Raw genomic sequence first — 27,114 nt, forward strand, 5'->3', positions numbered from 1 at the left:
ATGAAGTGAATGAGCAATGTTTGAAGTCCGGCCTGGTGGTTTCAGGATTCAGGAAAATGTCTTGTATTGTCTTAAAGTCAATAAAAAAAGAAAGAAAAGCATCATTTCAAAGCAATATCACATCAGGTTGGATTAGTTAAGACTTCATTTTACAGAGAAGTGGCTGAAGCAACATACATTTATTCTCTCGTGTAAAATAGTTAAAAGGCACGTATTCCTGCACTTTTTATGATAGTTTCAGGGTTTTACGTGGCTGAGGCTCCAAGGCTTTATGCTCTGACATTCTCAGCATGGAGCTTTCATTTCTAAGGTCACTCTGTGGTCCTAGTACAACTGAAGAACTGAATTTTTAATGTTACTTTATCTTAAATAGACACATGTGTATCTTAGTATTTGTTTCGAAATGGTCATTACAAGCCATTCTTGGCTATTTCTTAGAATAAAAACTCTTCTGGATAGCTCTCATTTAGCCTAGAATAATGTATGTAGATGTGGAAAGGATTTCAGATTTCTCTGTAATGGCGGCCTCATTTTACATATTAATAACAGCAATAGCAATGGAGGTCCAGAGAAGTTAAGTAGTAGTTTTCAAGAACCCAACACTAATATTTAGAAGTACTGAAAATCAAGCCAAATTTGATTTCATAATCAATGCTACTCACAATAATTTATTTACCTAAAAGATTTTATAATTGACAATTTTTTTTTTCAATAATTCAGGCAGATCTTCCTCTATTTGCTTCAAATAAGTAAGGTTTCTACACAATTATTATTCCAATTAATTTTCTATGGCTATTTGAAGATCGGTTGCAAATACCTGACAACAAATCTTTACCCTATCTATCCTAAATATTGAGGTTTAGTCTGTCATTCTGGTCTTTAATCTCTGTAGACCAATCCTCTCTATATGATAAACTAGAAATTAATTTGCATTAAAACAAGAATACTATTTCTGTTATTGTACAAGTTTGGGGATTAATTTCATCTAAGTTGATGTGATTAAATTGGTTAGAAATTTTTGACATTGTATTCATTTAATTCATTCCATTAGACTATTAAGCATCTACACTACACTAGACATTGGGCTAGCCATTGAGAACACAGCAGTGAATTAAGACAGACTAGAATTAAGCTGGATTAGAATAGACACTCGTAGCTGGAAATATATTCCAGAAAAAAGTCTTCATAACAGTAATTATTCGTGCCCTGACTTTTAGAAGGAAAAGAACATTTAAGATCAGCTGACAGGCTGACCTAGCCCACTTTGTGTATTAGGCCCACTCTCAAAGGCTGCACTCTTCCAACTGAAATCTGAGTACATTTGGGGTTGCACAAAGAATTTCCAAGGTGTGTCCCACAAGAGTAGTTTCCATGGAATTCATCTCTGGAACCTTAACTTCCATACATACTCTTGTCTAAAATTGCCTTATAACTCACGTTACAAAAGGAAGGCACATCTCTCTCCCTTTCTAAATCGTAGCATGACGCATTGCCGCAAAGTATAAAGAGGACGTAGGTGCCAGACAAATGGATAATCTGAAATATTAGTTTGAAATATCAAGGCCCCTTAAACTCAGATATCTTCCTCTCCTGCCTGTTTTATAGGAATTTCTGATAAGTTTGAAGCTTAATCATTGTTAGTATATTCATAATTCAGAACTGCCAAAACAATATATAGTACAGGTAGTGATACTGAATTGTTTCATTGTAATTGGAAAGTTCTATAGGACTACCATCTTTTCAAGATGCATTTGATAAAACCCAGAGATAAATTTGACTTGTTTGCTTTCATATTTAACGTGCATTATCCAAAAAAAAATCATTAAAAGCCTACTGCATCAAGTCATGCTGTGAAATATTCATTCCACTTAGTCAATTCTCATGTTATTCCACTTTATATAATATATACTATATTCTCCCTCCTATTAACAAATAAGTAAACTTATTTAAACTTACAGAAAAACAGATGTTAACTTTAAAGAGTTTTTCTAAGATCACTTAAGGGGAATGTGACCAAACAAAGTTTGAAAACCACTGATCAATGTTTATCATATTATGGTCTAATGTATAATTAGATTTTAAAAATTCACTGAGGTGCTAGTTTAGAAAACAAACAAACAAACAAACAAACAAAAAGAATACTTTATCCTACCACATACCTACTGTATCAGAACCTCTGGGGAAACAAGAATTAGGAATCTGATGGCTGTGCATACATATGGCTGATTCTTATCCACATTAAGTTTAACAACTTCTATTCAGGTAACAGTGATTTTTTAAAAAGAAATGTATCCCATACAAACTCAGGAGCAACAAGGTGCTTTATATAATCATAAATGCTGTACAAAGAGTGTCTTGATGGCAGACATCCAGCACCTAGCACAGTGCCCGGCACATAGTAGAGTCTCAAGAATTGATGATTGACAGTGGATGAATATAAAGGTTTATAACTCCTTCCTTACAAAATATCAGATGACTGAATATAAAGGAAACATCTTCCTTCTAAAATGTTACAGATGTACTCTAGAGTTAATATTATTTTTACAAAAACTATTTACCTCTTCAGCTAAATTTAATTTACAAATGGAATCATAGGTAGTGAAGACATGGCAGGGTGCTTTCCAGATTTTCACTGCTGTGATCTTCAAATGAATGAACACTGCATATTAGTCAACTACTGAAAAGTTCTTAATTAAGGAAACCAATAGTGTGCAGAGTAACAGCCTGTGTGTTAACCTTGTTGACACAGTGTAGAAATCCCATGTCGATAGCTTGTACAAAAGAACAAAAATGTTGTACTACTTCCTAAATTGGTATTTCTGAGTAATTGTATTTCTAACAAAAATTGCTGCTATGGATGTCTGTTCAAAGGCTTTGGTTTATAAAGTAAAAATTGAAAATATCAAACTTCCTTGATCTCTGAATGTTGTTTTCATTAATTAGGTGAGTATGACAGCTCTCTCTCTACCCTAATAGCCCCCTGGAGGAAATAACATTTTTGTTTGTCTCAACAGTACTTAATGGCTATGCTAAAATAAGAGTTTAAGACCTTTAACTCTAGAGTGCAAAGCTCTATGTCCTTGACTCTGATGTTTATCATGAATATTAATTTCTGATCTTAAAGTCAAGCCATGAAATTTTTATATATTGTCATGCCTTTCCTTGACAATTTTTGTCATTGCTATAATTTCCTCATCAGCAAGAGTTGTCTGTGGCTTCACTGGTTTAAGGAGGCTGTAAAATTGGCGGGTCTGAATTCCCTGTTTTGTTTCAGTGTGAAGTGGTAGACTTGCTTACTCCGAGCAGTAACTAGACATCTGATCTTAAAGGAATTATCGTTTTTATTGGTGCCCTTACATGATAAAGGACTCAATATATTTTTGTCATTACAGGTTTTCATTATTACCTTTGGGATTACTTTCCTATTAGGAGAGATTTATTTATGTACACTGCTCCAGACACTTTCTCTGTTGCTCACATACAAATATTATTTTCTGTAGGATATCTATCATTTCTTTAAAATTGCTTCATTGGTAGTGCCTGATCATAAAATATCAGGCTGTATATGTTTAGAATGTTTATAGGTATCCAACATTAAATTATTTAGACAATATACATATGGGCATACTTATATACATAAACACATGTACACATACTTTTTTAATATATGTAACTCACCTGAGATATTGTTCTCTTCTGTTTTTTTGTACATATGACAGAGAGATATTGAACACCTACTATACACCGGCCTGGAGTTTGTTCTGAGGATAGAAAGAAAAATGGATAAAACACAAATTGACCTGAAGATGCCACAATCAACCAGGAAAGAAAGACTGACTCATAGAAAATTATGTGTATCACTGTATGGCAAATGCTTTTACAGATATGATGACAAAGTACTATTTCAACGGGGAAGACTCAGGGATAGATACACCGAATAGGGGGCACTGAGACTATACGAGATGGATTTTTCTTGATAGAGAAATGGAAAGAATATTTTAATTTACATAGTGGGAATGGCCTGATGCCAGCCTTGGTGATTTGGGAAAAGGGCTTTGAGAAGAAAAGAGCAACAGATATATGTGGCTAGAATGAAGAGTGCAAGGTGGTGCATGGGAGGAAATGAAGGAAGCTAGAAAGGAAACTAGTGGATAGATTTGGGAAGTAATTGAGAGTAGAATCTCAGGCTCAGGTGTTTGAATTTTTTCTCAGGAGATGGACATGATGATCCAGGATGGCCTAAATGTCATAGAGAGAATTATTTTAGATATTCAGTCATCTAGACGATTATTAACAAATTCCTTATGAGAGCTCTTCTTGGCCAGGTGATAGACAAGAGTCAACGTCAGAGTCTTTGTTATCAGGAATCTTATAGGCTTTCAAGACAGAAAATTCAGTCAGTCATTAATGTCTCATATGACAGAGGTTACAAGAGAGAAAAGAACAGAGTGTAATGTATACATAGATTAAGCATGTAATTCAGAATAAAAATCAGGAAAGGCTTCTTGGGGATGTAAGTATTGAGTACTCCTTATACAGGAGTAAAACTTAGCTAGGTGAAAAATGAGGCTTGGAGAAGATCCAAGGTAGGGAAATACAGTAATACTAGAATCAATTTATATGCTTTCTAATTGCATATGACTACAGCAAAGTGTCTATGACTTGGGTTGTTCTTATATATAGCTACAGAGGTAGGAAGGCATCAGTTTATGGTCTTGGGTACAAAGCTAAAGAGCTAAAACTACACTGAAAGGTACAGGGAGACAGTGGGAGACTTTAATTAGGTGGATGACCAAATCAGATTGGAATTTTTTTTTTTTTTTTTTAAATTTTTATTTTGTTGATATACATTGTGGCTGATTATTGCTCCCCGTCACCAAAACCTCCCTCCCTTCTCCCTCCCCCCCTCCCCCCCAACAATGTCCTTTCTGTTTGCTTGTCGTATCAACTTCAAATAATTGTGGTTGTTATATCTTCTTCCCCCCCCCGGTTTTGTGTGTGTGTGTGTGTGTGTGTGTGTGTGTGTGTGTGTGTGTGTGTGAATTTATGTATTAATTTTTAGCTCCCACCAATAAGTGAGAACATGTGGTATTTCTCTTTCTGTGCCTGACTTGTTTCACTTAATATAATTCTCTCAAGGTCCATCCATGTTGTTGCAAATGGCAGTATTTCATTCGTTTTTATAGCTGAGTAGTATTCCATTGTGTAGATGTACCACATTTTCCGTATCCACTCATCTGATGATGGGCATTTGGGCTGGTTCCAACTCTTGGCTATTGTAAAGAGTGCTGCGATAAACATTGGGGAACAGGTATACCTTCGACTTGATGATTTCCATTCCTCTGGGTATATTCCCAACAGTGGGATAACTGGGTCGTATGGTAGATCTATTTGCAATTGTTTAAGGAACCTCCATACCATTTTCCATAGAGGCTGCACCATTTTGCAGTCCCACCAACAATGTATGAGAGTTCCTTTTTCTCCGCAGCCTCGCCAGCATTTATCGTTCATAGTCTTTTGGATTTTAGCCATCCTAACTGGGGTTAGATGGTATCTCAATGTGGTTTTGATTTGCATTTCCCGGATGCTGAGTGATGTTGAGCATTTTTTCATATGTCTGTTGGCCATTTGTATATCTTCCTTAGAGAAATGCCTACTTAGCTCTTTAGCCCATTTTTTAATTGGGTTGCTTGTTTTCTTCTTGTAAAGTTGTTTGAGTTCCTTATATATTCTGGATATTAATCCTTTGTCAGATGTATATTTTGCAAATATTTTCTCCCACTCTGTTGGTTGTCTTTTAACTCTTTTAATTGTTTCTTTTGCTGTGCAGAAGCTTTTTAGTTTGATATAATCCCATTTGTTTATTTTTCCTTTGGTTGCCCGTGCTTTTGGGGTCGTATTCATGAAGTCTGTGCCCAGTCCTATTTCCTGAAGTGTTTCTCCTATGTTTTCTTTAAGAAGTTTTATTGTTTCAGGGTGTATATTTAAATCCTTAATCCATTTTGAGTTGATTTTAGTTTTAGGGAGGTCATTTAGCAGCAGTGTGTGGGAGGTTGAGTGGAGGGTTTGGTGCAACATCTATCTACAGCATTGTCTTAAATTGGATTCCTCCAGAAGAAAACCTCAAGAAAGCATCACTAGAGGAATAGGGAAGTGAGATGAGGCAAAGAACGAAGCCAGTAAAGTGTGCATTGTAAATCCAATTACTACTGTGTGCAACTGGAAACTAGGTTCACTGGAAAACTCTGTGAGACAGTGTTAGATGTGCCCTCAGAGTTATCATACCTAAGGGGAGAAGAAGCAGGGCTATTTCTTTACCAACTCCCCGTCCATTCCTGATTGAAGGCTTCTTCTAGGAACATTAGTTCTCTAGCATTTCTGGCTTGCCCTTCATGCAGACGAAGGTTGTTCTCAAGGCTAGATAGAAGCCGTTATACTGAGGGTGTCAGATGTTTGTAGAAAGTAGCATTCATGTAGACACAAGGATGCCATGCTAGAATCATCAGCTACAAGAGCTAACCAGATGCGATGTGTTAAGGGTCTGGATTTAGGCCATGATAGTGGGAATCCAGAAGGCCAGGAGAGCTACTAGGTTATTGTTTTCATCGGATTTGGCCATGGATTCAATGTTAAGGATGAATCATCAATGATGACTTTCTAGAGAGTAGATGTTGAAGATATTATAAACTGTCTTGTTTTGTTTTTTTAACAGTGACAAGGTTTAGGTATATATGCAAAACCTATATTGCATCTTCTTTTAATTGTATCTATTAAAGAGAAGAATTATAATATAACAGTATAATGACTGGATAGGTACCAGAAGACATGGAATTTTTCTAGATATTCAAATTTCTAACAGCAGGAATCTTGCATGATACTCTTAATCTCTCAGAGACTTTCATGAAAAAAATGGGAGTAAGCATTAAAGCATCTTTAAATAGTTTACATGTACGAAAATATCAGTCTTACAAAAATTTTCACTTTAAAATAAAAATCACATCAAGTATTTTGGCCCTAAGACCTGTATCAAGTTGCTTATTATTAATGAATGAGTGAATCTAATTAAAGGCCTTTCATTTCTCCCACACCTCTTTTGGACAGCTGTCACTAAGAGTAGTGGTTTGTAAGTATCTGTTCTTAGCACATACTTCTGAACACTATTTCTTTCTCTACCAAAAATAGTGTCTTTGTTAAAACATTTCACTCAACTAAATCACTTAATAACTCTAATGCATATTCTGAGGAAAAAATATACTTAGAAGAATTAAATGTGGAATTTTATTTCTGCCTCGTTAAACGCCCTTTTTTTCTATGCCAACAAAAATTTCCTTCTCCTCCACAGGCACACACTTATGGGACAGTTCATTGTGAGAAAATCCTCAGGTCATTGGTACTTGGTATTTTTACATCCCTGATCCCGTCTCCAATATGGGTGCTAATTATCATATGGAAAATAACCTTTATTTTTGTTTTCTTTTCTTCCAAGAAAACGCTGAGTCTCATCCAGAAGTTAGATTACCATTAGAGATCGTTTTCCTTCTCGTTGCTTGAGTGACAATTCTTTTTTCGATTCTAAAGAAAAAGAATGTCATCTCCACATGAATATGCACATGAATATACAGTGTTGGCAGGGCCAACACTGCCCCCTTATCAGTAAGGAAGAGATTCTTTTCCAGTTTTCTAATTCATTTTAGGCTTTTGAAGTTCAAGCTTATATGAGTTAATTTTAATGAAATTGTTTTAAAATATGTTTTAGTCACTTTAGCAAGCTTCTAGCAGAGCATTGGGTACTTTCTTCCTCAGAGTTCAAATTGTCTTTTCTGAAACACGTATTTAAAATGTCTTTGCAAAAAGAGATATAGGATGTCAGGAATTTCCTTCAAAAGAATCTAGGTGGTAGTTGGGGTAATAGGTAGGGATAGAGATGAAATTAAATCAGCAATATGTTGATAAATGTTGAAGTTGGATGATGGCATATGGGGGTTATGTGGTGTTCTCTACTTTTGCATATGTTTGAAATTTTCCATACTAAAAAAGATTAAGGAAACTTAAAAAATTAAAATACTTCTTACAATTTTATTTTTGTAACATTTTATCTCTTACATGAAGTGTCAGTTAGCTACAGTTGTGAAACAAACCATTTCAAAATCCAGTAGGTTAAAAACAATAAACAAATGTTGATCATGAACCTTAGGTTGTCTCATACATCTGTTGTCAAATTTGGGTGAATAGGAAGTTCTATTCATTTTGCCTGGAATTTCTCACATATTTAGAGGTTGTGTATATATATATAGTCTAGTTTAGTATGGCCTCAGTTGGTAAAACTGGGCTGTCTTCCACATGGTCCCTAATCCTTCACAGAGTAGCTGATTTTTTTGTTTTATTGCTGCTGTCGTTTATCTAGAAGTGGCTGGGTTCTAAGAAAGACAATATAAGAATGGGAGACCTCTTGATGTCTAGGTTCAGAACTGTCACACCATCTAAAATGTAGCCACATTCTGTTGGCCAAAAAATGTCATGAAGCTAGCCTATCTTCAAAGGGCAACATAATAGCCTGTACTTTTTGATGGGAGGAGCTGCAAAGTCAACTGCATTGGGAGCATGGATACAAGGTGATACTAAATTGGGGCCCTCAATGCAATCAGTCTGTCATGGAAGCATTTACTGCTTTTAAATTGATTACTACTTATATTTTGATAATTTACGAATTTGTATTTCTAAACCCCAACTCTCCCTCCAGCTTTAGTCTTCCTTTTGGTCACCTACTCTTGGATTTCCCATAGGCACCTCACATTCAATGCATAGCATTTACCACTTCTTCCCTAAAATCTTCTACTCATCTGTGTGCACATGCACATGTGTGTGTACATTCAATATCATTACCATTCATCAATTCATTTATTCATCCCTCTATCCATTATTTAATTCAATAAATACTTATTGCATACGTATTATATGCATAGTATTGTGCTAATTATTGAAGAATCTAAAAGGAGCAAAAACAGACATAGCTCTTCCCTGATAGGACTTATAGAGAAATGAGCAAGAAACACAATGAGAAATCACAGAAAATACATGCAAAATTGCAACTATAGTAGCTGTTAAAGAGGAAAGATACATAGTTCTATGTGAGATTATAATCAGGTGGTATTGACCTGGTGAGGAAAATCAGGGGAGGCTTATCTGAGTTTGTGGTGATTTAACTGAGTATAAACGTCAACCAACCAATGGTAGACATGTAACTTAAGTGAGAAATGAAACTTTGTTACTATAAAGCCACCAAGATTTGGGAGTTATTTGTAATCTAGTCTATGCTGATAAACATACATGGTGCTATGATGGGTTATCCTTATATATCTTGAAGATATCAAAGATGAACACAGAGCTTGGTGTGAGGAGGAATTCCGTAAGGCAGGTGTCAAAGCCTTCCTTGAGTGATGCTGCAAATGCGAGCTGAGAGATCAAAAGAGTATAGAACCAATTGGCATACATTTCAAAAGAGCAGAATTTTGGATAAGAGAGTAGATGAGTTACTGTTTAGGAGCCATATAGGAAGGAGGAACACCAACCCCAGCTTCTATCTCTGAAATGCAGGAAGTGAGAGGAAATAAATAAGCACCACCTGACATAGCTGCAGGGGAAGCAATATCATAAAGGAGATCCAGGTTGTACTGGGTGAATGCCAAGAAGAGAAGGGGATGCTGAGCATTTAGGGCAGTTATGCGATTATGGAAATCTTGTACCAAAGGGTACAGTGAAAGAGTTTGAGACATGGGACCTGTGTGGGTGCTGAATATGAATGAATGAATGAATGAATGAATGAATGAATGAATGAATGAATGAATGAATCACAGAGTATTATGGAGATGCTAGTGCAGTGAAGGTTTGTGTGTTTTGGAGGAGGGGATGTGTACGATTTTGGCATTAATTTGTGAAAGCAGAGATGACAGATATTGTGAATTCAGCCTCACTGTCTCTTTGAGGAAGATGATTGACTTGGTTGGGGCGATTGCAGACCTAGAGACCATAGAACCAGAACTGAACCAGAATTTCAGATTTTCAGTGTCTAATTTCTGTGGTCTAATTTCTTATTAATTCTTTTATGTTTAATTACCTCCAAACCAGCTGTCAGACATTTTTATTACCCACTGCTTCGAAAATGATATTTATAAAATATAAATCTGAACCTGTTACTCCCTGTTTAAAAATTCTTCAATGATTTCTCAAGCTTTCATGATAATATTTAACCTCTGTTAAAGCACAAAGGCTCTTTGCCATCTCTCCTGTAGCTACTACTCTAGCATCCCCTCAAGGCACTTTTCCCTACTCATTTTTCATATCAGCAACACAGAACTACTTTAAATCTTAAAGCTTCCTTTTTTCATGCTGTTGTGCTGATGTCTGTGCTGTTCAAACTATCTGGAATCTCCATCCTACCCTCTTCATCTAGTTAACTCTTCTCCTAACTATAGTCTGAATTAATGGCACTTTGCGTGTGTTTTTCTAATGTTCTTTTAAAGTAACTCAATTAACTCTGAAAGTTTCAGAAACACCTTGTCAAATACTGATCAAGCAGCTTATTTCACTGTTTTTTAAAAATTATTTATTTTCTGAAGTTTGGGAAGTCATGACTTTATTTCCTTTGTAAGGTTTCAATATTTTATTTATGAATAAATTTTTTATTTACATAGTCATGATACATACAAATAGCTTAATAGATTTAAATACAATTTAATGAAATAAGGAGATGAAAGAAACAAGGTAGGAGATATGGAAAGTCATAGAAGCAGAGAAAAAGGACAGAAAATTATAGGAAGTGTGATTTGGAACTAAAATAGAACTATACATAGCATAAATGAAAAATGTAAGAATGAAATTTGAGTCATAATGTGGACTTGAAGTAACTGAATGCACAATTACAGAAGTTTATTTTGATAAATGGAAAGCTTTGTCAATATTCGTACATTTTTTCCCTTCATAGCAACCCTTCTAAATTCTATTCAGGCACTTATCTTATTTCACTGAATGTAAGATACCAAATATTGTAAGAGACACAATCGATATCTGCACCAATAAACCATGGCACAATGCTGTCATATCACAGCAGTTGTAAAAGACATCTTTGGTTTTAGAGATGATAAAATAAGAGCAAAATGTGCCTTTTAGAATCAATGAAATCTAGAAATTGAAGAAAAAGACATGTAATTAAATTATTGAATGCACAGCATTAGAACACTTCCAGAGGAAGTAAAGTCATGACCTTCCAAATTTTAGAAAACAAATAAAAACAAGAAGATAAAATTCACTAAAACTGCTTGACCAGTATTTGTCAAGATGTTTCTAAAAAGGGTTAATTGAGTTACTTCAAAACAGCATTAGAAAAATACATGTTGAGGGTTATTATTTCAGACTCTGTAAAGTGGTGTGTTAACTTATACAAAACTAAGTTGCCATTTTTTTTTCTGTGAGGAATGCAAATTCTATTTAGAAGAAAAGAAAACACCAAAGGTTGCAGTTTTATTGCCCTATAGTAAATTAGCCAATTTCGTACCTAACTTTGTAATCTTATCTCAGCACTCTTTTCTTTAGTCAAAGAGATTTTGCACTGGACACTTGTTAAGATCTGCAAGGAAGACTTTATTCAAGTTTATTGCAGTAGAGGTCAAAACATGGTCAGTTTCAGTGATTATATATATCAGTATTTATTATATGGTAATTCTTTTTGGACCATTTGTCATCCTTCTGGTTATCTCTAAACCCTACATGTGTTCACTCTATATTTGTAGGAGGCTCATGCTTTTATGTTTTTGAAAATTATATGAGGGTATTTCAAAAAGTTCATGGAAAATGAAATTAGAAGGTGATACAAATATTTCCATGAACTTTTTAAAGACCCTTCATATTTGTGACTTTTTCCCTCCTATAATAGTTGGTAGAACAAGCAGAAATCAAAGAAACAAACCAGAAACCAAAATAAAGCAAAATAGCAACAAAAATACACATTAGAACACAAATTTAGAAAGGCCAAAAAAAAAAATTTCTGAAATCTGTCTAATGAGAAAGCATGAGGACAGCTAATGGGGTACGGAGATGAATAAGTGGAAATAATTGTTTTTGGAATGTGAACATTAACATAATGGAGAGCAATGAATAAGAAGCATGACAGTGCTCAGTATTTTATGTCATTGTCCCAAGAGGTGCTCAGTTGAGAAATCACATCCAAAAACCAAAAATATGTAATCATAAGAAAAGTATGTGGTAACAAAATAATGGAAGAACTCAGTAGAGTCAGAGAATAGTTTACTACCATCTCTTAAGTAGCTTCTAATCCTCTTCCTAAACTTTATTTGTAAATTCAAAAATTAACTTGAATTCTGATTTAGACATAAATGAAGCTTGGAGTATTTATTTCTGTAGTGGCAGGAGGAATGTCTATTTTGATCCATTTAAATCCTCCCAGGCATTCCTATTTATTTAAATTTATAAAAGTCCTTTTCTTTGATGTTACTCTAAGTTTATTTTTATATTGTCTGAGAAAGTAAACTGAAAAATCTAATCTCTGTTTTTTAAATTACATTTTTTCCCGTGAAATTTCAAGGACTGTCCAAATGATTGTGTAAAATGAAGTATGGCAAATTGCCTTCTAGAGGGACTCTTCACAATTAGAAATTGCCAGAAATAGAGAGTGAAGCATTATACAGCTTTTTAAAAAACTATCTCATGGAAGATGTTCCAAAAAGATTTTTGTTTTTATTACTTTTATCTCATAATTATTCTTACCAAAGTCCAAGTATAAAAAACACTTTGCATTTAATGGTACTCAATAAATAAACATTAAATTTGAATAGCAACTACCTGCATTATTTTCAGTCTAAATGTAATCAATATGAATCAAGCAGCAAAGAGTACTGCAGAGTTCCATTACAATTTGTAGTCTAAAAATTCCCATAAAAAGAAATCTCAGGAACAATGTACTTTACCAGGGCTTTCCAAAGATGGTTTTCAGGAATACTAGACTCTCTAGATCAACACAATTAATAATATCCAATGAAACTTTGTGTGTGATGATGGAAATATTATATATCAGTGCTGTCCAATACGGTAGCCATTAGCCATATGTGACTATTTAAGCACTTGAGATGTGGCTGGTATAACTGAATAAGTGACTTTTTAAAAAATTTTTCATAGAAATTAATTAAAATAGCCTGTATTGCTAGTGGCTACAATACTGGACAACACAATGCTAGATCCTTCAAGAATAAAGAAAAATATTTAATTTTTTTTTGTTTAGAAAACAAAACTTCACTTAACCTAGTGTTTTCCAAATTTAATCAAGAAATCCCTCTTTACAGCTGACTAAAACATTAATGCACACTTTAAAAAATGTTTATATCAATGATAAAAAGGGATAAGATGTTTCAGACCATTTACACATTATTCCCTATTTTATTTGCTGATTCATTTATGTATTCACTCAACTAACAATCTATTGAGCTATGTGCTTGGCACTGTTGAGATATAGCCTTGTTCATTTATTAAGCTATTTCTAATGGGACAGACAGATTAATAAAAAGATAATTACACGCAGTCTGGTAAGTTTCAAGAAATACAGAGAACTATGGAAATACAGAGATGGGCACATAATCAAGGTTTGTCACAAGAAAGTTTTCCAGAGGGAGACTGGAGGACAAGTAAGTAGGACACTGTCTGATTAAAAAGAGAGCCCCTTTTCATTTTCATTTATCTTACTTCCTGTCTCTGGGTTTGAGACATAGACCTGTCTTATCCAAGCTAAGCTCTTGAATCAAGATCGATGCTTAGATCCTCGCGGGTTATTTCCTTATCAGTCGACCCTCTATGTCCACAGGTTCCACATCCATGGATTCAACCAACTGCAGACTGAAAATATTAAACAAACAAAATAACAAAACAACAATAAAAATAATACAAATAAAAAGCAATACAGTATAACAACTATTTACACAGCATTTACGTTGTATTAGGTGTTATAAATAATCTAGAGATAATATAAAGTATACAGGAGGATGTGCATAGGTTATACGTAGATACTACTACACTATTTTTTTTATCAGGGACTTGAATATCTACATATTTTGGTTCCTGTGGGGTCCTGGAAATAATACCCCAAGGCTACCAAGGGATGACTGTACCCTTAAATCAAAGGAATTAGTCTGGTTTTACAGATTGGTTTGAAAATAAAATGCCCTTAACATTTTCTGCCTCCTTGCTGCCACCCCCAACCACTTTCCCTATTCAAATCTCACGCTCCAACATATACCACAAAAGCAGAGGCCATTCTTACTTTTAAAGTATTACTGTTAATCACAGTCAGGAGATTAAAAGACATAATACAAATATTAACCACAGAAGTATTTAAATTTTTCTATATAGTCTATGATGATCTCAAAATAGCCCTCAAAATTTTGACCTGAGAAAAGGTACAGACCTTCCATGTTTTAGTCCTTGATAAAACACAGACACACAGACACACATACACACACACACACACACACTCTCTCTCATGCACTCACACTCACATATCCTGTCTTTTCCCAACTTCGACAACTGTCCACCTGATTTCTCTGTCCCCTCCTATCCTAATCCATTCTCAGCAAGGTAAGGGATATTCTAAAATGTAAATCTCATTAAGTCCTTTCCCAGATAAAACTCTTCAAGACTCATTTCTGCTTATCTGGGGCTTTGTTTCCAAGATGAAAAGAAATAGACTCTTCAGATATTCCCAGTTATACTGAAGTCATAGGCTAAGGTGGAGGCAGTGGGCATGAGATGAGATGACTCAAAAGACAGAAGTATAAACTTGGATGAATTAAGGTATTGGAATAAGGAAGAGATAGCTCGAAGAAAATCCAAGGGTTTTAGCTGTAGGCGCAAGAGTAGCAGGTATGGGATGGAGATAAAGACAAATTCAAAAGTGTTGAGTGTAAGAAGCTTCCCAATAAATCATGAGGACTCCCTGAGCCATTACTTTTGTCACAGCCCCAAGAACAACTGTCTGGTCCCTCACTTCTCTTTCTGAAAATCTTTTCTCTCCTCCTTTGTGTATAACCCCAATGCCCCTCTAAGTCCATCCATGTTGCTGCAAATGGTAGTATTTCATTTTTTTATATAGCAGAGTAGTATTCCATTGTGTAGATATAGCACAGTTTCCTTATCCATTCATCCGATAATGAGCGTTTAGGCTGGTTCCAACTCTTGATTGCTGTAACCCTGACTCCAGCTTTAGGAGAAGGATAACATGGCTGCCAGCTTTTTCCTGGTGACGAAAAAAATTCCAGGAAATATGTAAAATTACTGTCAAAGACAGCAATGGTTACATGACAATGAAACAATTTTTTCCCCCCAATCCCTCCAAGGTCAGGGGACCAATGTTTTGTAGTAATTAATCAAGAAAATTAACCACCTTTGGTTTTTCTTAGTATTTTATTTTAATTTAAAAAATATGGCTTATAGATAATTTTTGGCTGGAAAATATTTTTATGCATAATGGCTTGCTTAGGATAGCATCTACTGATGCAAAACAGAAGGATAAGAATCGTGGTAACTGTGACAGCAATTTCAATGAGAAATAAAAACCTTAAGGAGCTTCATAAAATTTACCAAAATTTGTGCTTCTGACTTCGTGCTATATATTTGTTGATTTGTTTGCTCCCTGAGAGATCTGCAGTGAATATGTAAGTAAAAGAGGACATGATTGAACATTAAATACAATGTGTCTTCCGGGAAGATAGAGACATCTTTCAGCCTTAGCAGCTTGTGTCCCTGTCTGTGTGTGCACGTGTGATTTACTCAGTAGTAATGACACCACTTCCATTTGTATGGTACTGTAAAGATTTTTTTCAGCTTTTTCACATGTGTTCTCTCTTTTTGCCTCCCCCACCCCCAATAATCCTGTGAGGTAGCAACAATATATATGATGCTCTTAATGAAACCCTTTGACAGGCAGCATCTTATTTGAAACAAGCTTGGGAAGTAAGTAATATTAATATTATCTTCATTTAAATAATGAGGAAATGAGGCTGAAACAGGTTAAGTGACCTAGCAACCAGCACCCAGCTATTTGAGATAGACGTGATACTCAAAACTAAGTCTTGTTAACCTAGCACTGTGCTTGATTCATGGAAAATGTCCAAGAAACATATGAAATATAATGCATAGTTTATATAATCACAGCATATAACAACCACAAGGAATTTTGGCTTTCTTTTGGAATTGTGCCAAGAGTGACTTTCTTTGTGGCTGAATGTTTTTCAGGAAGAGATTACTTAACTAATTGGAACCATGTCGTCATCTCCCTAATTTATGGGAAAATGCAACATAATATAGGATTATAGAGACAAGAGTCATGCCTGCTGAATATATACTCTGTATAGTATTTTGAAGGAAGCAAAACATTTTAATATAAAACTGCCAAACATGAATTTAATGGGGTATTTTCCCTTTGTTTTGCTGGTGCAAACCTGCCTATCTCTAATAATTATTAGTGGGCATAAAGTTAGATAGAATTTGTACAACATAGCAACATCAATTTAAGCATGCATTAAGTTCAATGTTTGTTTTATTTCACAGAAAGATGCCTATGAAACTTTTATAACAAATTGGTAGGCTGAAAGAATAACCTCATGTAAATGCAGAATGTAATTACTATTTTCACAATTTTTGTACATCTTGGAAATGTCATTTCAATCAGGGCTAATCATAATATGACAGGAATAACTGTGATGCCATAAGTGATAATGTTATGCTGCTCACTTTTTCTAAATGTGGTGGCAAAATATGCAAAGATAAAACTTCCAAAGAACCAGTAAAACATGTTCAAGAATTTTCCCACTTTAAAAAATATTTTCAGGGAAATATTCCTCACTGTAGAGCACCAATTATTTTAATAACTCGATTGTTTTTAGATTAACCCTTTTTAGAATTTTTATCATTTTTATGGTCAATGAAAAAGAATAAGTATCAACTTTTAAGTGATAATAAAAGACTTTAATGTTATGTTGCCTTTTTAAATATATGCATATATAAACATCTCTTTCGTATGTATTCCATATATCACATATGTACACACTCTTCTCTATATCTCCCATAAATACACACACACATGCACACACATATATACATATATGGTATTTTATATGTGTCTATATGTGTAAATTTAAATATAGTTTTCTAGGTGTTGCCTCTTTCATTTTCTCAGTACATGTGCTTCTTATTGTTAATGGATAAAGTAATCAAAAGCAACAAACTAAGAACTTCAGCATAAAGCTCAATGGGTGTTCTCATTTATTGAGTTATGTAGTTTACATGAATGCAATTCTCATGATATCTCATTTTCTGGCTACTGATGAAGAAACAAATTAATGGCAAAATTCCTTTCATTACTGATTTTTATGATTCTCCCAAATTTTATGTCATTTTTATTTTATTTAATTTTCTAAATGCACTTGTCTAAGGACTAATGAACAAGTGGTTTCTTGGGCTGGCTGGTCAGCTCAGTTGGTTAGAGGGCAGCCTTGTTACACCAAGGTCACAGGTTCAGACCCCCAAACTGGCCAGCCGACAAAACCAACAAAAAAATCCCAAATGGTTTCTTACAATTTTACACCTCCTCTGGGAAGTTGCAATAAATAGAAATAACTAACTGTTGCTGTGCGGACATGGCCCCAGAAATGGGGAGAGCAGGGGAGTCAGGAGGGTGCAGGACAAAGGAAGAAGTAGGTTTTGAGTTCAATTTTGTTTTTTGGTGTTGAGTACAAAGTCACCTTGACACAGGTCATAAATAAATGCATTGATTTAGAATATCTTAAATAAGGGAACCTAAACCTGTGGTTGAATAACCCATAGGGAATTCAGAGGTCACCCAAATTTTCCGAAATTGAATGCAAATTTTTATTTTCATGTACATATGTCAATTTTTATAGAGAAAGTTTAGACAACTTTTATCAGATTTTCCTAGACATGCAGGACCAACAAATAGGGTGATGACCACTGCTCTCTGTATTAATTGTATTCAGGCCCAAATGGAAAAAAAGATATATTTCTGGGGAGAAAAAGGAATATCATAAAGACATTAATCAATGAATTGACCTGAGTTTACAGAAGAAATCACATAAAAGAATCTTAAACAAAGTATCTTCCAAAATTGTTATAAGAATGAAGGTGATATTCTTTGCTTAAGTATAAGATTAAAAAATATATTTGAAAATGTTTAGAGCCTTATAATCATGCAAAGAGGAAACGTGTATGATCCTTTTTATGTTGAATAAGTCATTATTATTATTATTATTAATATTATTATTGCTTACTGGAAAAAAAATTAAACAAATTTCTATTCTTATAAAAATTTAGTTGAGTATGTTTTTTATGACTGAAATTACAAAATATCTGCAAAAGCAAAATACTCGTCTTATGTATGATTGATGCTAGAGGTAGGGTCCAGGGGGCCCGATAGTCGGCCTCAATGCACCCAGTCCTCTTACCAGGTTCATGCCTCTGCCATAGGAAAGAATCAAGGGCAGAGTCACAGCAGAAAGTGAGAACAAGTTTAATATAGCAGATAAGAAATATAGGTTCCACAGAGAGAGTGTGGCATAGCTCCAGAAACTGAGCAGGGCCCACACCAAGTTTAACATAAAAGCAAGAAATACATACTTAAAGTTCAGTACAGAATGCAGGCTGATTCAACAGAAAGTGAGCAGCTGCTTGCTGAAAGTAAGTTTGATGAAAAGTAAAGTATACACACCTCAGCCAGCAAAGTGCAGGTCACCTCCAGGAAAGTGAGCAACAACCCTGCCTTTGGCTAGGATTCAGCTTTTATAGTTTCTCTGTCTAATGAATATTCAGTTAAGGGGGTGGTTCCCAGTTATGTAACATGTAGTCTTGCACATGCTAAGTTGGTCTCTTCCTGGAGCACATTCATTGGTCAGACCCTATCACATGCACCAGGCATATTCAAGAATATTCTGTGCTTTCTACCACCTCTAGTGGAAGGTCATTCAACCACCAGGTTTACACAACCCTTCTCTATTGATCGTGCCCAGCCACTGAATTTGCATAAGCCAGCCCTTTGTGGTCTCATTTTCCCATGTTGGTGCTGAAAATAGGTCTAACTGGCAACAGTAACTTTCTTCTAGGGGAGAGCCGGTAAGAGGGGGCCTGAAACCTCAGGGAGTGGCTTGTAACTCAGAGGCATGTCCTGTCACCTGAGCCCAGGGAAGCCAAGCACCTCCTATATCAGGATGACTTTGCTCAAATATTAGTTTGAAGTAACAAGTTTCTAAGGTTTCCAGGTAACTTAATGTGAAGTTAGAGGATTTCGAAGTGGTTTAGAATATACTCAGAAATTGGAGAATTAAGGAGAGTGATGAATGACCAAGATCCAGTGTGATCTGCATTCCTCTAACCATTATGTGTAGTGGCTGACACAAAATATTTTTGTATTTCTAAAAGGTACAGAAATAATTTTGCCCACAGACAGGTAGAAAATGTCTTCTTCCAAGAAGTGATTTGAGAGACTCAGAGAAGCACTGAGATTGATTACATGTTATTTTCTGAGAGGGCCATTAGTAGGAGCTCACCTGTAGCTAGAGTGCTGACATCACTTTGGAGTAGTTTATGACTGCTGAAAGGAAACAAACATTTAGTATAAATAAATGAGCTTGTAACCATGAAGTACATTGGCAGATATTTATAAACACAGGTACAAAAGCAGCTGTAATTCCTTATAATTCCAACTTTTTCTATGTTTGAAGAATACAAATATGTGTAAGTGTATATGGGTGTGTATATGTGTGTGTTCACACAATGATATTTTCTTTTAGCACACATAATTTAGTATTATCAAAAACAGGTTTGTTTCTTAAATGTAGATTAGATTATCACTTTTCTATTTTGGGAAACAGTAATAAATCGAGGCAGTAACTCCCTAAACTGGGGCTTGATTTAATTACCCAGAAGCTGATAACATGCCACTCTACATTTTATTTGGCAACTGTTCTATATGTATGTTTTAGGGAGGGCCATGGAAAAAAGTATTTATGTCAATTATAAGACAGATCTTTGCCTAGAATACGCTGAAAAAATAGAAGCAGAGGCATAAATCAAAATATAAGCAATATAAATCAATTCTAATCATTTGTTGTTGAAAATCTTTCTGATTAATGTTCTAACCTTTAAAGATTGTTTTCTGAACCATATTCCCTGTTGTGAAACAATTCCTGTAATAAAAATCAAAATTTGCCAAAAAACCCTCTAATCTTCCAATTACATTATATGAGAAAATAAACTAAATAATTAGTCTTTATAATAGAAAAAAATAACAAAAGCCTTTCTCTTGGTGTGTATATTACTTGTAGTCTTTCACAGTGGTACCTATGTCCTAAGTTCAACATATTTCATATTCAAAAGGCCTGTATCAGTTAGCTTTTGCTGCATAATAAACTACTATAAAACTTAATGGCATAAAACAGTTGAGCTCACTATTCTGCTAGATGTTTCTTGTGGTCTGGGCCTGGTTCTCTTAAGCATCTGTGGTCATCTGGAACCATGGCCAAGTACAGCTTTCCACAAAGTATCTTAACCCTTCAGAGACTCAGTTTTCACATCTAAAACAGAGTTAAAAAACAGCAACATCATAACTGGCTAAAGACAATGTTGCCCAAGTTCAGCGCTCTTTACTAGGCTCCTGAAGAACAATTCCCAAACTGGACTATTTTCCTCAAGCCCCTTGTTCAACTCTTCTTTCTCCCTTCTCCTCAGTCAATACCCACCTGATATGTTTTAAACATCTGGGACCATCAGACATGAATGCTCTTGTCTTCCCTATATCCTAATTATAATTGTATTCATGACGACCAACAACCTCATGCCTTTTTCTTGTCTCAGGGGAAAAAGTTTTTATCTACCACTTATCTTTACGAAAAGATAGAATGTCTTATAATTTAAAAAATAGCTGCTATTGGGTTTAACATTTTTATATTCAGCTCTGTGTGGAATTTCTCTTAATTATTTCTTGGTTCTCCTCTCCTTCACATAACATCAAAAAGTCCTCCATTTTAACAGGCATTTAGATTAATTTACTGATAGTATGATCACTATGCATATCCCTGAAATATTTTGATATAGACAATTAAAAAGAACAAAGCATAAATATATGTCTCAGTCACCCCGCTGATCCTTTTCAGAAGAGAGATGTGCATTTGTTAATCATCTTTGCATGCACAGCACTTTGTGCAGGATCTGTCACATAGTAAGCACTAGATAAACATTTTTTTTTACAAATTAATGAAGCTATCAAAGGTCACCCAGCAATATAATTCCAGAGGACAGAGGAGGTTTTTCACATCTTCATTTGTTCACACTCCATATTCTTCCTTATGCAGCTCTTTAAAATTAATTGGCAAGAATTGCCACTCTCCGTTTCTCATACTTGTTTTGAATTCTCAACATTGTTATTTTATTTTGCCATCTGTATTCTTTCCACTTACTTGAAAAATTTTAAAATCAGGCACTATCTAAAATCAGACTATGTTTTAATTGGTTGATATATTTCACAAGGAACCATCCCTATCATTGTGTTCTTGGTCGTTTAAATGCCTATTTCTCTATTTATTTGCACATTATTTGCAAAAATATTGGTATCACTTTTAAAGCCTTATATATGTAACTATGTAGAAACACCAAAGCTATTCTTTCTCTTTTACATTGTGGAGGCTAAGATAAGAGAATACAACACCTGGCTTCATTCAAGGTATTTTGTTGATTGATTGACACTTGTCTTTGAACAAAGGGTCGTGCATATTCTTGTCTTATTTATGGTGAGTTGGTGTTTATATAAAGGCATATTTACCACCTTAGATCTTATCAAAGATACTATCTCTCCAATTCATTTGCATCCGTGGCCGAGGACTCTGTCAATTTTTGTCCAAAGAGAAAGTTACTTTTTGAGTTTGAACTTAGATCAAATACAAAGTACTTAGCAGCCACTCCACTTCCAGTGTAGGAAATTATGTTTTATCTCGTACATTGTGTTCTATTTAAAATCTGTTTACCTTGTAAATGTACTTTGAATAATACTTGAAAAGGTTAGTAGCATTGAGAATGCATTGTTCTAGTCTCACAACCCTCACAATTTCATTAAATGAATAGCCTAAAAAAGAGACAACTATTTAATTTATTTATGTTTTGACTATCTATACTGACTTATTTGAAGAATACTATAGCCACCATTTGTCATACCGTGGAAATAATAACTTCACAAACATTTTTTTCTGATTCTCGTAATGAACCTGCAATAAGTGAACTATTATTTTTTCCATTGCCCAGTTGACAATTCAAGGCTCATAGAATTTATGTGACTTCTCATTTTCATTTGGTGGTGGAATTTGTACCAACTTTGTGGAACTCGACAATTTATGTACTTTCCTGTATAACAATGGTTTTCAATTTTTTTTTTCTGCTTTCACGTTTCCATTATTTTACACAATAATTCTCCAAAATAGGAAAGAGGAAGGTCTTGTGTGTAATCTGAATCTGCTATCTTTTACATTCCCTTCTCAAACCCTAGAGGTTTCAATACTCATGATCCTCATGAGAATTGCCACAATATATAGCAGTGGTTGAACACTGGCTCAAAATTAGAATCTCTAATACTCTGGTTTAATTATCCTGGGTACTAGGATGTTGGTATTTTTAAGAACTCCCTAGGTGATTTTAATGTACAGCCAGGGCTGAAAGCCACTGCTATCTACGCTATCCTCTCACTGTATTATATGAATTGAAAAAGGCAAATTTTAAATATATGAAAGTCAATTTATATTGTTTACTGTCAGCGAAAGACATCAAATCACCTCCCCATTCTTAAATTAATGTTATGATTCCCCTGGAACTTCATATTCGAAATATATATCCTTACTATATTTTTGAACTTCCAGTTTTTCCCCCTAATTCTTATCAGCTACTTTAATATATTAGCTTTTTGCCCTTGGGCAGCTTTCTCTTAGAGGCTATTTTATTTTCTTCTTTCTAAGTTATAAATTAAACTTCTAGCCATGTAATACTGTTTATTAGTTATTTGTCGAATAAATGACACTTTACTAAAATTTCATCTATTTGATTTCTAATATTCACATATCGACCACCACATATTAGATACTATATATGCTGTGTATGCCATATGAGTACACATAAATAAAAATGTAAATAAATTATATACATATATAAATGTTTTTTTAAAAAGTTATATATTTATACTTTTTAAGATAAATAATTTTTAATTTCAGGCTATTTAGTATTAAAATACTCTCGATGGGGGCTGGCAAACTTTGTTCTATTAAGGGCTAGAAAATAAATATTTTAGGCTTTGTGAGCCGTATGGTCTCTGTTGCAACTATTTAGTCTCTGTCACAACTATTCAAATCTGCCATTGCGGTGCTAGAGCAACAATAGAAAACATATAAACAAATAGGCACGACTGTATTGAAATAAAACTTTATATACAAATACCAGCAGTAGGCTGAATTTGATCTGTTGTCTGTAATTTGCTTACCCCTGCTTTTTGTCATAATTGTGATCTTGATTTTGTTTTCCTTTTACATAGCAGATGTTTAATAAGTATTGATTTATTTTAGTATGTGTTCCTTTTTTTATAGATGTTTTTCATGGGAATTTTATTACTTCTCCTAGGCCTTTCCATAATTTTTTATTTTAACAATGAATCTGTATGGAGAAATTTGCCATATGATTACTTTGTGAAAAGTTGTATGTTTAGCTGCTCTAGGTTGATTATTTTAGATCTGTTGAAATAAATCTGGGTGTATCTGGGCTGCAGCAAAAAGGTGTTATAAAGTTAGAACAATGGAGTGAATAGCAAGTAGAAGGAGCAAGCCAATGAAAAGGCTTATATAAGAAGAGAACCAAAAATATCAGGGTTATTTAGTGTCTCCCTCTTTTATACACACTGCAAATTTCAGTACATTTAGGAAAATTTTAGTGAAAACACAAATTTTTGAGGTAGGGTGACATGGACATGTTTCTCTCACCCTAGCTGGCTACAAATAAGAAATCCACTAATTGGAAAGAAAAGAAAGTGGACTGTGTTAACCTAAATAACAGGCTTTCTAAAAGAATATGATATTTATTAGGGAATGAGCATCGCAATGGGAATACAAGTGGGTGTATTCAGGGAGGTAAAGGAAGACAAGAGTTTTTAAAGGAAAAATGAGGAGCATTACATAAGTTGTTTTGAAACAATTATCTTTAGCTACAGTGATCAATAACAAGAGTGGTATCAGTTCAAGGTTGGACAGGGAGTTGCTGGGCAGATGTTGTACCAGAAGCATTTTTTTCTGTAAGAGTGCTGTGGTCATTGTGCAAGGTTGGGGCTTTAGCAGTCTTTTGTGATAGTTCTTGTTATTAGCCATTATGTCAATGAGAAACATCCCTTTATGTCTTTTTGTGGATCCATTTTGTCAGAGTTTGACATGGTAACTCCATTTTAAAAGATTCATTTTAAAAGACAACTTTCACAACTGTAATATAACAGGTAACAACTTCATGAAACTACTTAACCAAAAGAGTAGTTCACACTAAAAATAAAAATAGATTTAAAAAGTGAATAGAGGGCCCATGGCTCACTTGGGAGAGTGTGGTGCCGATGACACCAAGGCCAGCAGTTTGGATCCCTATATAGAGATGGCCAGTTAGCTCACTTGGGAGAGTGTGGGGCTGACAGCACCAAGTCAAGGGTTAAGATCCCCTTACTGGTCATCTTTAAAAAAAAAAAATGTATATAGAGAAGACCATGAATGATATGATTTTAGAAAGTTGATCTGAGGTTTCAGTAATAACATTTTGAAGGGCAGCTCTGTTCTTTTATCAAAATGCCTTATTCAAAGTGGTTATTTCTATGGCTTATTTATACTGTTGTATTTTCTTAAATGTTTTCTTTTCTCTTAAAATTGTATGCTTCCCCCTGTATTGTTTAAATTTAGATGACTGAAGTATGATTTACTATTATATAAAGGTACTTAAAATATCCATGGAAAGATTTGTATTATCTTTCAATTCTATTTTTCCACAAACTTTTGTAAGTACTCTTGTACAGTTTGATGTGAAGAGCTGATATTTCTCATTACATAGTATGTGAGATAGCTTAAACTACAATATATAAAAACTATTACGTTGACGTAAAGCATTTTGTGCTTTATCTAACATAAAAATTTCCCAATCACTTAATCTGCTTAATATTTATAGATCTTACATTATCAATGATTGTTACTTCAGCTTATTTTTATTTCATTCATGTTTTGAATAAATATTACGTGCTCATGGTGCAAGATTAGAAAAAAAATAAATGGTACAGAGTGAAAAATAGTCTCTTTTCTCTTCTGTGCCTCAGTTACTTGAATTCAACTACTTTTATGAGTTTCATCTAGAGATAGTCCATATATTTACAAACATATTTAAATTTATATGTAATCCCACTTAACATGGCAATTCCTCCCCAGGGTATATGCCCAATACAAATGAAAAAATACATCCACACAAAATCTTGTGCACAAATGTTTATAACAACATTATTCATAATAGTTAAAACTGAAAAGAACCTAAATATTTATCAGCTGATGAATTGGATAAATAAAATGTGGTATATCCATACAATAAAGTACTATACAGCAATAAAAAGAAATGAACTACTGATATATGCTATAACCTGGATGACCCTTGAAAGCGTTATGCTTAAAGAAGCTGGTCATAAAAGACCACATATTTATATGATTCCATTTGTATGAATTTTTCAGAATAGGTAAATCTATAGAGACAGAAATTAGATTAGTGATTGCCTAGGGCTGGTGGGGGGGGGTAGGGGTGTTGCAGGAAGGGAGAAAAGGGGAGTGACTGCTAATGGGTAAGGGGTTTCTTTTGGGATGATAGAATGCTTTAAAATTACATTATAATGATGGTTGCACAATCCTGTGAATATAATAAAAACCACTGAATTGTACACTTTAAATGGATGAATGATTTGGTATATGCATTATATCTTAATAAAACTGTTTTAGAATTTTATATGTAATCAAGATTTTGAACAAGCAACATTTGGGACATATTCAAATGCAATTTCATTTTTGCTTCCAAAGATTCTTTAAGGTTTACTTAACGTGGGTAACCTTTTCCCTCCTTAAATTTAATGAATAGGAGACCCCCGTGCTCACTTTAACTCATAAGTATTAATTCAGTATTAGAACGTCTAGTCAAAGATAGTATCTAAAACTCTGTACTTGATTTAGTGTTAAATTGTATTTCCCTCTCCAGCTTGGGGCTGCTCCAGAAAAGAGTATTACAGCAGAAAAAATAGGCATGGCAGTCATCTTTACTTCACTTCTTTGGCCTCCTCCTCTCCATCCTCTCCACAGCTTGCCAGCCATTCTGAATGTTCAGGGTCACAGCAGGAGAGGAGCTGAAAGAGGTGATATAAAGAGCTTTCTAGGTCTAATGGCTGTTGAGGTGTTCTTTATCTCTCTTCCTTTCTCCCCCTCCCACACCCACCTCTCTCTCTCTGAACTTTCCTTGACTCAGGAAGGCCCATCTCTATTTCGGGTGAAGATTTGTTACTCTTTCCTTCTTTCTTGTAAATCTAGCTTCACTTCCAGGTTCTTGCTGTTGAGGTTCTTCTTCTGTATATGACTGCTTGACCAACCCAAGTCAACCCAACGTTGGCTATATTTTCTGTGTGTTCTGCCTTTAGGGTGACCATATAATTTATTATCTAAACTGAGACAATTGTGAATAAATGGGAGTACTAATAATAATTACTGTGGGACACAGGCATAAAATGAGACTGTCCTGGGCAAATGGGTTTTATAGACACCCACTGCATAAAAACACTCATACATCCTTTGCACCCAAGGTTTTGGGATGCAACCTCATCCATCCTGCTGTGGCAGTTGCTTTGCTTCTCTTAGGCATGAGGTGAGCTACATTCGTCTGTGTCACACAATTGCAAAGAACACATTCAAAGTATTTCAAAGGGGTCCCATAGAAGACCCCTTTACTTATCCAAGATGATGAGCGAAA

At 34.6% G+C, this 27,114-nt stretch overlaps 1 protein-coding gene across 1 annotated transcript in view; it reads left to right on the top strand.

Moving 5' to 3' along the window:
• Positions 1 to 27,114, top strand: part of IL1RAPL1 (interleukin 1 receptor accessory protein like 1) — a 633,102-nt gene that overhangs the window by 16,784 nt on the left and 589,204 nt on the right. The window lies entirely within an intron of this gene.

This window comes from Cynocephalus volans, chromosome X, assembly GCF_027409185.1.
Source record: "Cynocephalus volans isolate mCynVol1 chromosome X, mCynVol1.pri, whole genome shotgun sequence".
Lineage (NCBI taxonomy): Eukaryota > Metazoa > Chordata > Mammalia > Dermoptera > Cynocephalidae > Cynocephalus > Cynocephalus volans.